This window comes from Salmo salar, chromosome 19 (genome assembly GCF_965601325.2).
Source record: "Salmo salar chromosome 19, fSalSal1, whole genome shotgun sequence".
Taxonomy (NCBI): Eukaryota; Metazoa; Chordata; class Actinopteri; order Salmoniformes; family Salmonidae; genus Salmo; species Salmo salar.
In genome coordinates this window covers 19,384,917-19,400,781 of record NC_138309.1, presented here as the reverse complement: position 1 = coordinate 19,400,781, position 15,865 = coordinate 19,384,917, and the positions used below count along the sequence as shown (strand labels likewise).

Sequence of the window (15,865 nt, the reverse complement as noted above, 5' to 3'; positions counted from 1 at the left end):
CATTGCAATCCCCCTCCTTTCTCACCGCTTCTGACAATGGGGTGTGGGATGTGATAGGATGTGATTCATTGTTCAGTTTCGTGAGCAGTAGAGCTTTTTTGGTGTAAATAGGGGATTTTACTCTCACAGGGAGCAATGCTATCTAAATTGTTATGGTAGCAGATAGGTTTGTGTGGGATACATGTCTCCTTAATGTCAGACACAACCGGAGGATTGGCTACCCACATCACCAGTTATGTTACTGCGTTGGGCCCTATGGGCCCAGGCCAAAGTAGTGCACTAGAAAGGGGAATGAGATGCCACACAGTATCTAGCTCGTTTCTGGATAAAGACTGCACATTGCTCTATCTACATCCAGAAGTCTCTTAAGCAGGGTTATTTATTGTTCAGAAGAGCCATCAAACACCATGGAAGCAGTGGCTGTAACCTGATGGAAAGTTGGAAACCCTAACTCTTACCTTGGCCCTTCCTTCACAGGTTAGGTTAGCCAGAGACTGAGTCTATTGCCCCAGCCAGGAACCTTTATTGTGACCCTTTACAGGAAGGTTAGTCAAGGACTTCAACCCTACAAGCCAGGCCACAGCAGGGTGTGTGCGCTGTATAGTAACGTAATTGTAACTCCCTCAGGAGTGTGTTGCGTATAAATACTTTCAGAGCCTCTACATCCGCTGGGCTGTTTTAATCTCATCAGTGACTGAGCAGATCCTCTCTCGTGGCGCTCTGCCAGTGACACCACCCCACCAGGGCAGGGCTCGTCTAGTGGTGAACTGGTCCTGCTGCATGGGATTGCCCCGGGCTCAGCTCCTCAGCTAATCTGTTGCATCCAGCGGCCTTCCACTGGCCTTTCTTCTTAACACACTGTTCCCAGCCGTTTCCTCCACTTTGAGGTTCATCCCAACCCCCCCCCCCCCCCGATGCTTTTTGGAGCTGGTGTATGTGCCACCCTCTTTCTGATGTTAAGGCTTAGGCCTCCATTGGCTTTGAGACTGACAGGCTGCTGTCCTTTCTTCTCAGTCAGTTCTATCCCAAGTCTCAGTCTCTGCTGTTTTATGAGACATTTTTTGAAGGTGTGTGGGTATTTCCCTCTTTCCCATCAGCAGGGTACTATTCACTAGGAAAGAACCTTAAGTAAACGGGCCAAAACGGAGAGGGACTACCCGGAACTTGTCAAAATTGTACATTTTGCACTAAGAATATGACCCAGGCCTTCCCATCGGCCTGTACTGTACAAAGGTTTCTTCAGCTGTCCCCATAGGATAACCCTTTTTGGTTCCAGGGAGAACCCTATGTGGAAAGAGTTCTACATTGAACCCAAAAGGGTTCAACCTAGTACCAAAAGTGTTCTACCTGGAACCAAAAAGGGTTCTTCAAAGGGTTATCCTATGGGGACAGCTGAAGAACCCTTTTAGGTTGTAGATAGTACCTTACCTCTTTACTCATTAGAGGTACACACACACATATATATATATACCGTAATTTCCGGACTATAAGTCGCAACTTTTTTCCCAGGCTTTGAACGTCGCGGCTTAAACAATGACGCGGCTAATATATGGATTTTTCCCGCTTTCACATTTTTTTTCTCCAAAAAAACACATTCTGTGATGTGCTCAGTTTTTTGGCGGCATGAAGCTTTCATTAGACCAATGAAATTGCCGAACGGGTTAAGGTCAAACAACTATTTTTGTTTACTGTTTAGATTAAATCGAGCGCTCTCAAACTTCCCATCATTCTGATTACGGTAGTCATTTTGTCACCCTGATTCCTGGGGGTACAACAAAGTATTTGCAGCCACTCGACATCAGTGTAAATCGTGCATTTTAAGGTGGCGCTCCGTGTTCAGCGGGAGGCTTGGATGACAAGTGGGGAGAAATCCTTCACTAAAACGGGCCGCATGCGAAGAGCAACTTATGTTCATGTCTGCCAGTGGGTCCTGACAGCGTGGAGCATTGTCCAAAAATTCGCTATCACCAAGGGGTTTCGAAAGGCTGGACTGCTGCATGTTGAAGAGGGCTCAGCGGGGGATTTGCCTCCGGATGAAAGTGACGAGAGCGACAATGAAAACGATCCAATATCGGATGAAGCAATTCTGAGGCTATTCAACTCCGACCCCGAATGAGATGGTTTCAGTGCACAGGAGAAGGAAGATGGTGACCAATGACTTTCTTGGCAGTCTACTGTTTACTGCTAATTTTTTGTTACAAGCCGTGTTTCGTTAAAGCCTATTTATTTTTGTTACAAGCCGTGTTTCGTTAAAGCCTATTTATTTTTGTTACAAGCTGTGTTTCGTTAAAGCCTATTTATTTTTGTTACAAGCCGTGCTTCTTTAAAGCCTGTGTAAAGTTAATTTGTTTCAATGTACCGGTAGGCACCTGCGGCTTATAGACATGTGCGGCTTATTTATGTTGACCAATGACTTTCAAAAATTCAGTGTGTGCGGCTTATATTCAGGTGCGCTTAATAGTCTGGAAATTACGGTATATATACAAAAGTATGTGGAAACCCCTTTAAAATTAGTTGATTTGTTTTTTTTTAGCCACACATGTTGCTGACCGGTGTATAAAACCAAGCACACAGCCATGCAATCTCCATAGACAAACATCAGCAGTAGAATGGCCTTACTGAATTGCTCAGTGACTTTCAACATTGCACCGTCATAGGATGCCACCTTTCCAACTAGTCAGTTTGTCTATTGTCTACCCTGCTAGAGCTGCCCACGTTAACTGTAAGTGCTGTTATTGTGAAGTGGAAACGTCTAGGAGCAACAACGACTCAGCTGCGAAGTGGTAAGCCACGCAAGCTCACAGAATGGGACCACCGAGTGCTGAAGCGCATAGTGCCAATGCCAAGCGTCAGCTGGAGTGGTGAAAAGCTCTCCGCCATTGGACTCTGGAGCAGTGGAAACACGTTCTCTGGAGTGATGAATCATGCTTCACCGTCTGGCAGTCATACGGACAAATCTGGGTTTGGTGGATGCCAGGAGAGTACTACCTGCCCCAATGCATAGTGCCAACTGCATGCCCCAATGCATAGTGCCACAATGCATTATGTCAAGTTTGGTGGAGGTAGAATACTGATCTGGGACAGTTTTTCATGGTTCCGGCTAGGCCCCTTAGTGGCAGTGAAGGGATATCTTACCACAACAGCATACAATTACATTCTAGACGATTCTGTGCTTCCAGCACAGAATTGTGGCAACAATTTGGCGAAGGACCTTTCCTTTTTCAGCTTGACAATGCCCCCGTGCACAAAGCGAGGTCCATACAGAAATTGTTTATTAATGCCCATGATTTTGGAATGAGATGTTCCTTCGACCAGGTGTCCACATACTTTTGGTCGTGTAGTGTATTTAAAGACCCTCTTGTCTAGCCCTATCAGCACAGCAGGATGGTTTTAATGGTATAGCGGATGAGTTTAGGTCTAGGGCTTTAAAGGTTATCACCCTAATAGGCTATAATGTGGCTAAATGAAGACGGCTTGCGCTCTCCGTTTCTGTTTCTGACAGACTAGAGATGGCAGTAAGCTCTAACCTGTGAGTGAGCCCCTGACCACTTGGTTAAATCTTTGTCTCTGCACTCTTTGTTTAACTTGTTCATTAAGAAACTTGAGTGAGCCAAGGTCATGTAGTAATTACACCGTTAGGCCTACTACAAAGGTATAAGAGCATGTATTACCCATCTGTGCCATGTCAACAGTTTAGCCAGGTGTGGTGCCAGTTACCTGTGCCAGGTAGGGAAGTTGTTCTCCGTTTGGCATTACCAGTAAGGACAGCTGGGGATATGGGATCTTGTACCTTCCCAGTAAAATGGAGGGAGGGGAGGGGAACCGCCAGAACTACATTGTTTAGTGCTGAGCAGGTTTTACATGTTTGTCTGACCTGTCTGTCAGTCACCCCTGTGTCTGTCTTCCGATGTAATAAATCCCTCAGTGGGTGGAAAAGGTGTGTGTGTGTGTGTGTGTGTGTGTGTGTGTGTGTGTGTGTGTGTGTGTGTGTGTGTGTGTGTGTGTGTGTGTGTGTGTGTGTGTGTGTGTGTGTGTGTGTGTGTGTGTGTGTGTGTGTGTGTGTGTGTGTGTGTGTGTGTGTGTGTTGACCAGGCTCTGACAGAAATGGGGGTGTGGCAGGGCGACTTTCTTTGGAACTGAAGAAGTAGGAACAGTTGTAAGCATTGGATGGAGGGGTAAGTGGGTGATCACGCTGGGAGGTCTTTATTCTCTTTGTTTATTTAATCTGCTTGACTTTATCAGTCAACATGTGGCCATAATCCTCTCGGAGAGGCACCTATCGTGTCTTTGGCTATGCCGGATTAAGTGATATGACATGCTAACCTATAAAATTCTTTCTCTGTAATTAATATTACCTGATTAAGCTAATCATGTAAATGTGATTAACTAGAAAGTTGGGGCACCACGGAAGAACGTTTATAGAGCCGTTATCTTCCGAATAAACTCTTAAAATACTTAGTAATATTTTACATCGATAGCAGTCAATATTAACCCTTATCTTATTTTCAGTCTCATAATGAAAGTTGTAAATTCTTGGCTATCTTCACGAACCCTGGCTAACAAGTTGAATCAGCAATACAAAATTGGATTTAATTATTTATTTACTAAATACCTAAACTAATCACACAGAATTACAAATACACAGAATACAAATGATGTCATACAGAAAACATCCCTGGTGGACGGAACCTGTATGATGGTTGGTTACACAAAGGAAAAGGGGTTGGGCTTGAATGAAAGAGCGGGAAGACTTAGGAACAAAGAAACAGCAGCTATGCTATCGTAAATACAGTGTCTTATGCATTCTAAATTACCGCCCATTTGGAAAAGGAAAATGCAATAAATATTTACTCTGAGCTGCGCTTCGGTAGATTGGTCGTAGATGCTGGCCGGGTTGGCCAACAGATCTTCCAGTCCTCGGAAGAATGTCTCTAGTGGTACATTGGATACGTGGTGGTATCTTCGTCTGTTTGTTAGACTGGATCCGTCGTCCGTCCTTTCCTAGCCCACGTCTACAGCGGCCGCTGCTAACTCAACGGCTAGGAAGTATCACTTCTGTAGTGAATAAGCTCAAAGTTCATACCATTCGCCACCAAAGCTCACGCCGAGGTTGGCTTAGTTCTGTACTTGACGTGTGTCCTTCTAACGTAGAGGCTGCAGACCTCACGTACTGGAACCTGTGGTTATCTTTTCGTCAAAGGCTTATATAGTGGAGAGGGGGAAGGATGTGTTTCATCGTTTATAACCCCTGTCTCTTCACAGGGGTGGGTCACTGATCAAGCAGGGCACTTTCCTTATGAAAACCCAATTCTCTCATTTGGAAGCTAAAATTACATTTAATCTCCTAACAAACAATTTCAATATCAAACATTTCAATTGCATAACAATTCCATGTGACTCTGATAACTAGAGGGTGTATACTTTCCCAGGTACAGTTTATGTCGTCCTGTCATCAGTCATAATGTCTCAGATGACAACCGAACTGACATCCATACTCATTACGTTCCAAAGCATATTTCCAACTGGTTTTATTACCAAAATATGGTTCCTTTCCCCATTTGTTTGATGTTCCCAGACTCTCTATATTTAACAGGACAGCAGTCCTTCAGGACAGCAGTCCTTCAGTAGGGTCAGAAAGAGAGGGGAAGGGAGAAAGGTATTTATGGGGGGGTCATAAACCTTACCCACAGGCCAACGTCATGACACACCCCTGATAAATATTTGGCACCCTTAATAAATATGAGCAAAAAAGACTGTATAAATACACTGAGCAAAAATTTTAACGCAACAATTTCAAAGATTTTACTGAGTTAAAGTTCATATATCGAAATCAGTCAATTGAAATAAATGCATTAGCCTCTAATCTATGGATTTGATATAACTGGGAATACAGATATGAATCTGTTGGTCACAGATAACTTACATTTTTTAAGGTAAGGCTGTGGACCAGAAAATTGGTCTGTATCTTGTGTGACCACCATTTGCCTCTTGCATCTCCTTCACAGAGTTTATCAGGCTGTGGTCTGTGGAATGTTGTCCCACTCCTTTTCAATGTCTGTGCGAAGTTGCTGGATATTGGCGGGAACTGAAACACGCTGTTGTGCACGTTGATCCAGAGCGTCCCGAACATGCTCAATGGGTGACATGTCTGGTGAGTATGCAGGCAACGGAAGAACTGGGACATTTTCAGCTTCCAGGAATTGTGTACAGTCGTGGCCAAAAGTTTTGAAAATTACACAAATATTAATTTTCACAAAGTCTGCTGCTCCAGTGTCTAGATATTTTTGTCAGATGTTACTATGGAATACTGAGGTATAATTACAAGCTTTTCATAAGTGTCAGGCTTTTATTGACAATTACATGAAGTTGATGCAAAGAGTCAATATTTGCAGTGTTGACCCTTCTTTTTCAAGACCTCTGCAATCCACCCTGGCATGCTGTCAATTAACTTCTGGGCCACATCCTGACTGATGGCAGCCCATTCTTGCATAATCAACGCTTGGAGTTTGTCAGAATTTGTGGGTTTTTGTTGTGAGTGAGCCCACTCCCTTGGCTGAGAAGCAACCCCACACCTGAATGGTCTCAGGATGCTTTACTGATGCCATGACACAGGACTGATGGTAGGGCTCACCTTGTCTTCTCCAGACAAGCTTTTTTCCAGATGCCCCAAATAATCGGAAAGGGGATTCATCAGAGAAAATGACTTTACCACAGTCCTCAGCAGTCCAATCCCTGTACCTTTTGCAGAATATCAGTCTGTCCCTGATGTTTTTCCTGGAGAGAAGTGGCTTCTTTGCTGCCCTTCTTGACACCAAGCCATCCTCCAAAAGTCTTCACCTCACTGTGCGTGCAGATGCACTCACACCTGCCTGCCATACACACCTGCTTGCCATACACAAGGCCATACACACTGCCTGCCATCTGCCTGGTACAGTTGAAACCGGGATTCATCCATGAAGATCCAGCTACCATCGAAGGTGAGCATTTGCCCACTGAAATCGGTTACGACGTTGAACTGCAGTCAGACCAAGACCCTGGTGAGGAATACGAACACGCAGATTAGCTTCCTTAAGACAGTTTCTGACAGTTTGCAGAAATTCTGTGGTTGTGCAGACCCACAGTTTAATCAGCTGTCCGGGTGGCTGGTCTCAGACGATCCTGCAGGTGAAGAAGAGGTCCTGGGCTGGTGTGATTACACGTGGTCTGCGGTTGTGGGGTTGGGTGTACTGCCAAATTATCTAAAATTACATTGGAAGCGGCGTATAGTAGACAAATTAACATTCAATTCTCTGGCAACAGCCCTGGTGGACATTCCTGTAGTCAGCATGCCGATTGCACGCTCCCTCAACTTGAGACATCTGTGGCATTGTGTTGTGTGACTAAACTGCATATTTCAAAGTGGCCTTTTATTGTCCCCAGCACAAGGTGCACTTGTGTAATGATCATGCTGTTTAATCAGCTTTTTGATTTGCCACACCTATCAGGTTATCATGGCAAAGGAGAAATGCTCACTAACAGGGATGTAAACAAATTTGTGCACAAAATATGAGAGAAATAAACTTTTGGTGCAAATGGAACATTTCTGGGATATTTTATTTCATCTCATGAAACATGGGACAAACACTTTACATGTTGTGTTTTTATATTTTTGTTAGTATAAATAATGCAAATACTGAGGTAGTATGCTCAACAATTGGGAAATTATATTATTTTACACTACTATAATTGCTCAGAGAAATATTTAAATTAAGATCAGTCTGTAAGAGCACACAAAGGATATCAAGGATCTGGGAAGATTCTTTATGGAGGACTGGTCTAATGTACCTCCCAACGTGTTCACCAATTGCATACAACCTTGTAGAAAAAAGGCTCAATGTCGTTATCCTCACAAAGGGAGAGTGCTAGAATATTGAAAACAGGGGTGCCAATAATTTTGACCCCTATTTATCTTTAGAAAATAAATAAATGGTAATACTTGTTAAACAAAATGTCTTTCTCCTGAGCATTTGTATTAGGGCAGTTCCGTGGTAATGGAATTGCGCTGAGACTCAGATTTTACAGTGAAAATGTATGCCACAGAAAAACCAGTTGATTTCAAAGTTTAACAAACTCTGTGCACAAGGACTACTTTTAACAATTTACACTGACAATTTTACAAAAATACATTTACTTGAACTGTGAAGATGCAAAGTTTGGCAACTGAATTTCGGTAAAATATCCCTCAGTTCTTTTTATGTGACCGTTTTCCAATATCTCTATTAAATACGTGTTCTGAATTAAGATTCAAAGATGTCTGTAAAAATATGACATGACACATTGACTTTGAAAAAATCTATTTTGGTTATTGAACTACAGTAAGTGAAGTTGATTTACACCCGGTAAGGGAATTTCATCATGGGTCTCTGATCTGTACTACACAGAAATGCACAATTATGGATATGAATGGCATTCTCTTCATGGTGATGTATCCTAAATAGGTACACAAAGGTGTAAATAGGCAATATCCTCCTTTGGATATTTTGATATTATTCTAAACACTGGCTATTTAGTTTTAATGAGCTCTGACCCCAAAGACCACATTTGGTTGGTCTAGACTGGACCAAATCTGAACCAATCATCAACTTCTATGTTCACAAGTTTGGAAATCAAAGTAGAGTATAGCACAAAACATTAGAGTACATTACAGTTCTACTTTACTGTGCTGTAATGTACTGTGCTGTCCAAAATTGTGAACCCGACTGTGGTTTGTGACTAGTATGATTTCTCATTGTAGCCTATTCAATTGCAGGAATTCCTTTACCGATTTAGTAATGGAAGTTTTAGTTTCAATCACTTAATAATTTATAAACAAAATGTAAGTGTTGATATTAGTTGGCAGGGGCCTTTTACTTTATTATTGTGTTTAGATGTATTTCTAACACCTTTCAATACTTTTTTTTCTGGTAGATGTTTTCTAAGACCCCTTTTCCATCTGTTTGACCAGGATCCAAAGCCTTTGCTTATTCCTAATTTTTGGAGGGAAATGGTTGAAAAATGTATATGTTCTGTAATCCCCCCCAAAATATACACTCTTAGCTTTCATTTCACACCCAATTTGATATGCTCCTATGAACCACATGTTGATGCTCATGGGTCCTTTTAAATGGAAATGACCATTTAGTATAAAATAATATAATTTTGATTTTGTTGAATACAATATAGCTCAGTATTTGTATTATTTATTTTATAGTATTTGTTTGATCATCTTTATCATTGGTGCCAAATAATTATGGATCTGACTGTATATACATTTTTGTATGGGTTACCCCAGTGGGAATTGAACCCATGATTCTGCCATTGCAAGTAACACTATACACCCTAGTTCCCCACTGTAATTTATATGACACTAACTTCTAGCATTTGTTCTCATGTATAGGCCACACAAAGGTGGGAGCCAATTCTAACGGGCCCTTGTGTCCAGGCAACAGTTATATGGATGGCTGATGTTGATAGAGGAAGCATTGTGTGTATGTGTGTAGAGAGCGGGTATGTGTAACTGTGTGTGTGAGGTTCTGTTTAATGTCACAGTTCAGTTTGTTCAGTGTAGCAGTAGCTCTCAATTAGGACAGGCTTCTGGGTTAGGCTAGCTGTGGTGTGAAAGATGTACGCAGTGTCATGGGAATAGCCACCTTACCACAGTATTTTCCGCAATTACATGGAGTAGCCAGTCAAACAGAAAAAGTATCCAGCCAGGCATGGCCCCCAGGGTTACAATTTGTTTGCTGAAGGAACTCTCTTTTGGTAGCCTCTGGTACATTCGAATGTCTTGATTCCATCCTAAATACACAGCAAAATGATTGAACAAGTGGTTCACTTTATCAAGTTTACCTCCCCGATTGGAAAACTTTGTTGTGGTTTGTGTAGAAAGACATGACTTGACAATTGAAATGACTGAAAATGAAAGAATTCAGTTAGTAGTTTTGCATATTGTCTAGGCCAGGGTTTCCATTAGCCGATAATAGCTGGCTTTTGTCAGAGAAAAAATGTTTAATTGGCGCAGGGAGAAGAGAAAATCCCATTGCGAAATAATGCTTTTTAGCCTGTTCATTGATGGAAATACCAGTCGATGGAAATCCATTTGACTGGTCATGCTTATCGGTCTGTTGGTAATTCGCATAATTTAGTGGAAATAAATTGGCCCATGTGTACAGTAAATTCATTACGTACAGTTGAAGTCAGAAGTTTACATACACTTAGGTTGGAGTCATTAAACCTCGATTTTCAACCACTCCACACATTTCTTGGGAAGAAACTATAGTTTTGGCAAGTCGGTTAGGACATCTACTTTGTGCATGACACAACACATTTTTCCAACAATTGTTTACAGACAGATTATTTCACTTATAATTCACTGTATCACAATTCCAGTGGGTCAGAAGTTTACATACACTAAGTTGACTGTCTATAAACAGCTTGGAAAATTCCAGAAAATGATGTCATGGCTTTATAAGCTTCTGATAGGCTAATTGACTAGTGTTCTGTCTCCTAGAGATGAACGTACTTTGGTGCGAAAAGTGCAAATCAATCCCAGAACAACAGCAAAGGACCTTGTGAGGATGCTGGAGGAAACAGGTACAAAAGTATATATCCACAGTAAAACGAGTCCTATATCGACATAATCTGAAAGGCCGCTCAGCAAGGAAGAAGCCACTGCTCCAAAACCGCCATAAAAAAGCCAGACTACGGTTTGCAACTGCACATGGGGACAAAGATCGTACTTTTTGGAGAAATGTCCTCTGGTCTGATGAAACAAAAATAGAACTGTTTGGCCATAATGACCATCGTTATGTTTGGAGGAAAAAGGTGGGATGTTTGTAAGCCAAAGAATACCATCCCAACTGGGAAGCACGGGGGTGGTTGCATCATGTTGTGGGGGTTCTTTGCTGCAGGAGGGACAGGTGCACTTCATAAAATAGATGGCATCATGAGGAAGGACAATTTATGTGGATATATTGAAGCAACATCTCAAGACATCAGTCAGGAAGTTAAAGCTTGGTCACAAATGGGTCTTCCAAATGGACAATGACCCAAAGTATACTTCCAAAGTTGTGGCAAAATGGCCTAAGGACAACAAGGTATAGGAGTGGCCATTACAAAGCCCTGATCTCAATCCTATAGAAAATGTGTGGGCACAACTGAAAAAGCGTGTGCGAGCAAGGAGGCCTACAAACCTGACTCTTGTCACCAGAGCTCTGTCAGGAGGGATAGGCCAAAATTCACCCAACTTATTGTGGGAAGCTTGTGAAAGGCTACCTGAAATGTTTGACCCAAGTTAAACAATGTTAAAGGCAATGCCACCACAAATAATTGAGTGTATATAAACTTCTGACCCACTGAGAATGTGATGAAATAAATAAATGCTGAAATAAATCATTCTCTACTATTATTCTGACATTTCACATTCTTACATTTACATTTTTTTATTTCACCATTTATTTAACCAGGTTGGCCAGTTGAGAAGAAGTTCTCATTTACAACTGTGACAAGGCCAAGATAAAGCAAAGCAGTGCAACAAAAAACAACAACAAAGAGTTACACGTGGGATAAACAAAAGTACAGTCAATAACACAATAGAACATCTATACACCGTGTGTGCAAATGGAGTAAGGAGGTAAGGCAATAAATAGGCCATAGTAGCGAAGTAATTACAATTTAGGGAATTAACACTGGAGTGATAGATGTGCAGATGAGGATGTGCAAGTAGAAATACTGGTGTGCAACAGAGCAAAAAAGTTAATAAAAACAATATGGGGATGAGGTAGGTAGTTGGATGGGCTATTTGCAGATGGGCTATGTACAGCTGCAGCAATCGGTAAGCTGCTCAGATAGCTGATGCTTAAAGTTAGTGAGGGAGATATGTCTCCAACTTCAGTCATTTTTGCAATTCGTTCCAGTCATTGGCAGCAGAGAACTGGAAGGAAAGGCGACCAAAGGAAGTGTTGGCTTTGGGGATGACCAGTGAAATATACCTGCTGGAGCGCATGCTACGGATGGGTGTCGTTAAGGCGGAGCTTTACCTAGCAAAGACTTATAGACGACCTGGAGCCAGTGGGTCTGGCGACGAATATGTAGCGAGGGCCAGCCGATGAGAGCATACAGGTAGCAGTGGTGGGTAGTATATGGGGCTTTGGTGACAAAACGGATGGCACTGTGATAGACTGCATCCAGTTTGCTGAGTAGAGTGTTGGAGGCTATTTTGTAAATGACATCGCCGAAGTCGAGGATTGGTAGGATAGTCAGTTTTACGAGGGTATGTTTGGCAGTGTGAGTGAAGGAGGCTTTGTTGCGAAATAGGAAGCCGATTCTAGATGTATGCAGAATGGTGTCGTCTGCATAGAGGTTGATCAAGGAATCACTCGCAGCAAGAGTGACATCACTGATATATACAGAGAAAAGAGTCGGCCCGAGAATTGAACCCTGTGGTACCCCTATAGAGACTGCCAGAGGTCCGGACAAAAGGCCCTCCGATTTGACACAATGAATTCTGTCTGAGAAGTAGTTGGTGAACCAGGCGAGGCAGTCATTTGAGAAGCCAAGGCTGTCGAGTCCGCCAATAAGAATGTGGTGATTGACAGAGTCGAAAGCCTTGGCCAGGTCGATGAATACGGCTGCACAGTAATGTCTCTTATCGATGGCTGTTATGATATTGTTTAGTACCTTGAGGGTGGCTGAGGTGCACCCGTGACCAGCTCGGAAACTGGATTGCACAGCGGAGAAGGTACGGTGGGATTCGAAATGGTCATCGATCCGTTTGTTAACCTCTTGGGGCTATGTGGGACGCTAGCGTGCCACCCGTGGTGCACCCTATCAACAGCAGGTGCATTTCAAGAGCGGCAAATTTGAAACCAAATAAATGTCAAAATTCCAATTTTTCAAACATACAACTATCTTACACCCTTTGAAAGATAAACATCTCCTTAATCTAACCACGTTGTCCGATTTCAAAAAGGTTTTACGGCGAAAACATAAAGTTAGATTATGTTAGGAGAGTACATTGACAATAGCTGTGTGTAATGTTTTGTCAATTCAAAGACAGGCGTCACCAAAACCATAAAACCAGCTAAAATGATGCACTAACCTTTTACAATCTCCATCAGATGACACTCCTAGGACATTATGTTAGACAATGCATGCATTTTTAGTTCTATCAAGTTCATATTTATATCCAAAAACAGCGTTTTACTATGGCGTTGATGTTCAGGAAATCGTTTCCCTTCAATAACCGGCAGTCAAGTCAGCACCACAAATTAAATAAAATTAGAAAACATTGGTAAAATATTATATTGTCATTTAAAGAATTATAGATTTACATCTCTTGAACGCAATCGACTTGCCAGATTTAAAAATAACCTTACTGGGAAATCACACTTTGCAATAATCTGAGCACTGCACCCAGAAAAATACGCTTTGCGATACAGACTGAACGCCATGTTGGAGAGATCTAAAATCGAAAATACTATGTAAATAATCCATTACCTTTGATTCTCTTCATCAGATGTCACTTCCAGGAATCCCAGGTCCATAACGAATGTAGTTTTGTTCAAAAAAGCTCATCATTTATGTCCAAAAAGCTCCGTGTTGTTCGCACATGATCTAAGCCCGCCGGACTTCACTTCATGAACGAGGGGAAAAAATATATTTACGTTCGTTCAAACATGTCAAACGTTGTATAGCATAAATCATTAGTGCCTTTTTTAACCAGAACATGAATAATATTCAAGGTGGACGAATGCATTCTCTTTTAAAACGTATTGGAACGAGGGTACCCAACATGACCTCGCGCGCCAGAGTCTAATCGGCCATCACCGTTCCAAGGCTCTTGTTCGGTCAGATCTCACAGTAGAAGACTCAAAACACTTTGTAAAGGCTGGTGACATCTAGTGGAAGCAATAGGAAGTGCCAAAACATTAATCAGCCCCTGTGTGTTTCAATGGCATAGGCTTAAAGGTAATTCAACACATCAGGTATCCACTTCCTGTCAGAATCTGTCTCAGGGTTTTGCCTGCCAAATGAGTTCTGTTATACTCACAGACACCATTCAAACAGTTTTAGAAACTTTAGGGTGTTTTCTATCCATATATAATAAGTATATGCATATTCTAGTTACTGGGTAGGATTAGTAACCAGATTAAATCGGGTACGTTTTTTTATCCAGCCATGAAAATACTGCCCCCTAACCCCAACAGGTTAACTTGGCATTCGAAGACTTTAGGAAGGCAGGGCAGGATGGATATAGGTCTGTAACAGTTAGGGTCTAGAGTGTCACCAGGGGATGAACGCGGCAGCTTTCCAATCTTTAGGAATCACAGACGATATGAAAGAGGTTGAACAGACTCGTAATAGGGGTTGCAACAATGGCGGCGGATAATTTTAGAAAGAGGGTCCAGATTGTCTAGCCCAGCTTTTTTGTACTGCTCCAGGTTTTGCAGCTCTTTCAGAACATCTGCCAACTGGATTTGGGTGAAGGAGAAGCTGGGGAGGCTTGGGCAAGTAGCTACGGGAGGTGCAGAGCTGTTGGCCGAGGTTGGGGTAGCCAGGAGGAAATCATGGCCAGCCGTAGAGAAATGCTTATTGAAATTCTCAATTATCATGGATTTATCGGTGGTGACAGTGTTTCCTAGCCTCAGTGCAGTGGGCAGCTGGAAGGAAGTGCTCTTGTTCTCCATGGACTTTACAGTGTCCCAAAACTTTTTGGAGTTTTGGGACACTGTAATGCAAGTTTCTGTTTGAAAAAGCTAGCCTTTGATTTCCTAACTGACTCTGTGTATTGGTTCCTGACTTCACTGAAAAGTTGCATATCGCGGGGACTATTCCATGCTAGTGCAGTACGCCACAGGATGTTTTTGCTGGTCGAGGGCAGTCAGGTATGGAGTGAACCAAGGGCTATATCTGTTCTTAGTTCTACATTTTTTGAAAAGGGCATGCTTATTTAAGATGGTGAGGAAATTACTTTTAAAGAACAGCCAGGTATCCTCTACTGACGGGATGAGGTCACTATCCTTCCAGGATACCCGGGCCAGGTCGATTAGAAAGGCCTGCTCGCAGAAGTGTTTTAGGGAGTTTTTGACAGTGATGAGGGGTGGTCGTTTGACCGCTGACCCATAATGGATGCAGGCAATGAGGCAGTGATCGTTGAGATCCTGATTGAAAACAGTAAAGGTGTTTTTGGTGGGAAAGTTGGTCAGGAAAAAAAATCAATTAAGTGGTGATCGTAACTGACCTAAAACAGGGAATTTTTACAAGGATTAAATGTCTGGAATTGTGAAAAACTGAGTTTAAATGTATTTGGCTAAGGTGTATGTAAACTTCCAACTTCAACTGTATCTTATTTATCAAACGTATACAGAGGTGCTTGTGGTACTTTGAAGACCAACTAGTTCTCCCAGTCTCACATCAGAGTTAGACATTCATTCGGGTTTCTCAAACGTCACATTTCATAGTTTGTTTTTAAGGTTAAGCATCAACTCAATGGTTAAGGTTTGAGAGGTTATTTTTGTTTTCAGCCTTAATTTAGTTTTGCTATCTGTGTCAGGCTATAAATGAGACCGATGACGTAACATCATGCACATATCTTTTCATACTCAATTGCTTTCATTCAATAGGCCATTACAAAACAATTATCAGTAGGTCATGTGTAGAAAAGGTGACATAGTATTGATCACAATGTCATTGTATTATCCTCAACTTCTCAACTGTAGGCTAGCTAATGACTAACGTTAGATGGATATACGGAAATTATTCAAGAGAGGCAGTGCCAGAAGCTCTGATGAAGGCCAATCTGGTGAGAAATTAAGATTTTACCAGTTCAAACAAATTAAAATGTATT

At 42.0% G+C, this 15,865-nt stretch overlaps 1 protein-coding gene across 1 annotated transcript in view; it reads left to right on the top strand.

Annotated features, from left to right (window-relative positions):
• Positions 1 to 15,865, top strand: part of mpp7a (MAGUK p55 scaffold protein 7a) — a 331,927-nt gene that overhangs the window by 23,659 nt on the left and 292,403 nt on the right. The window lies entirely within an intron of this gene.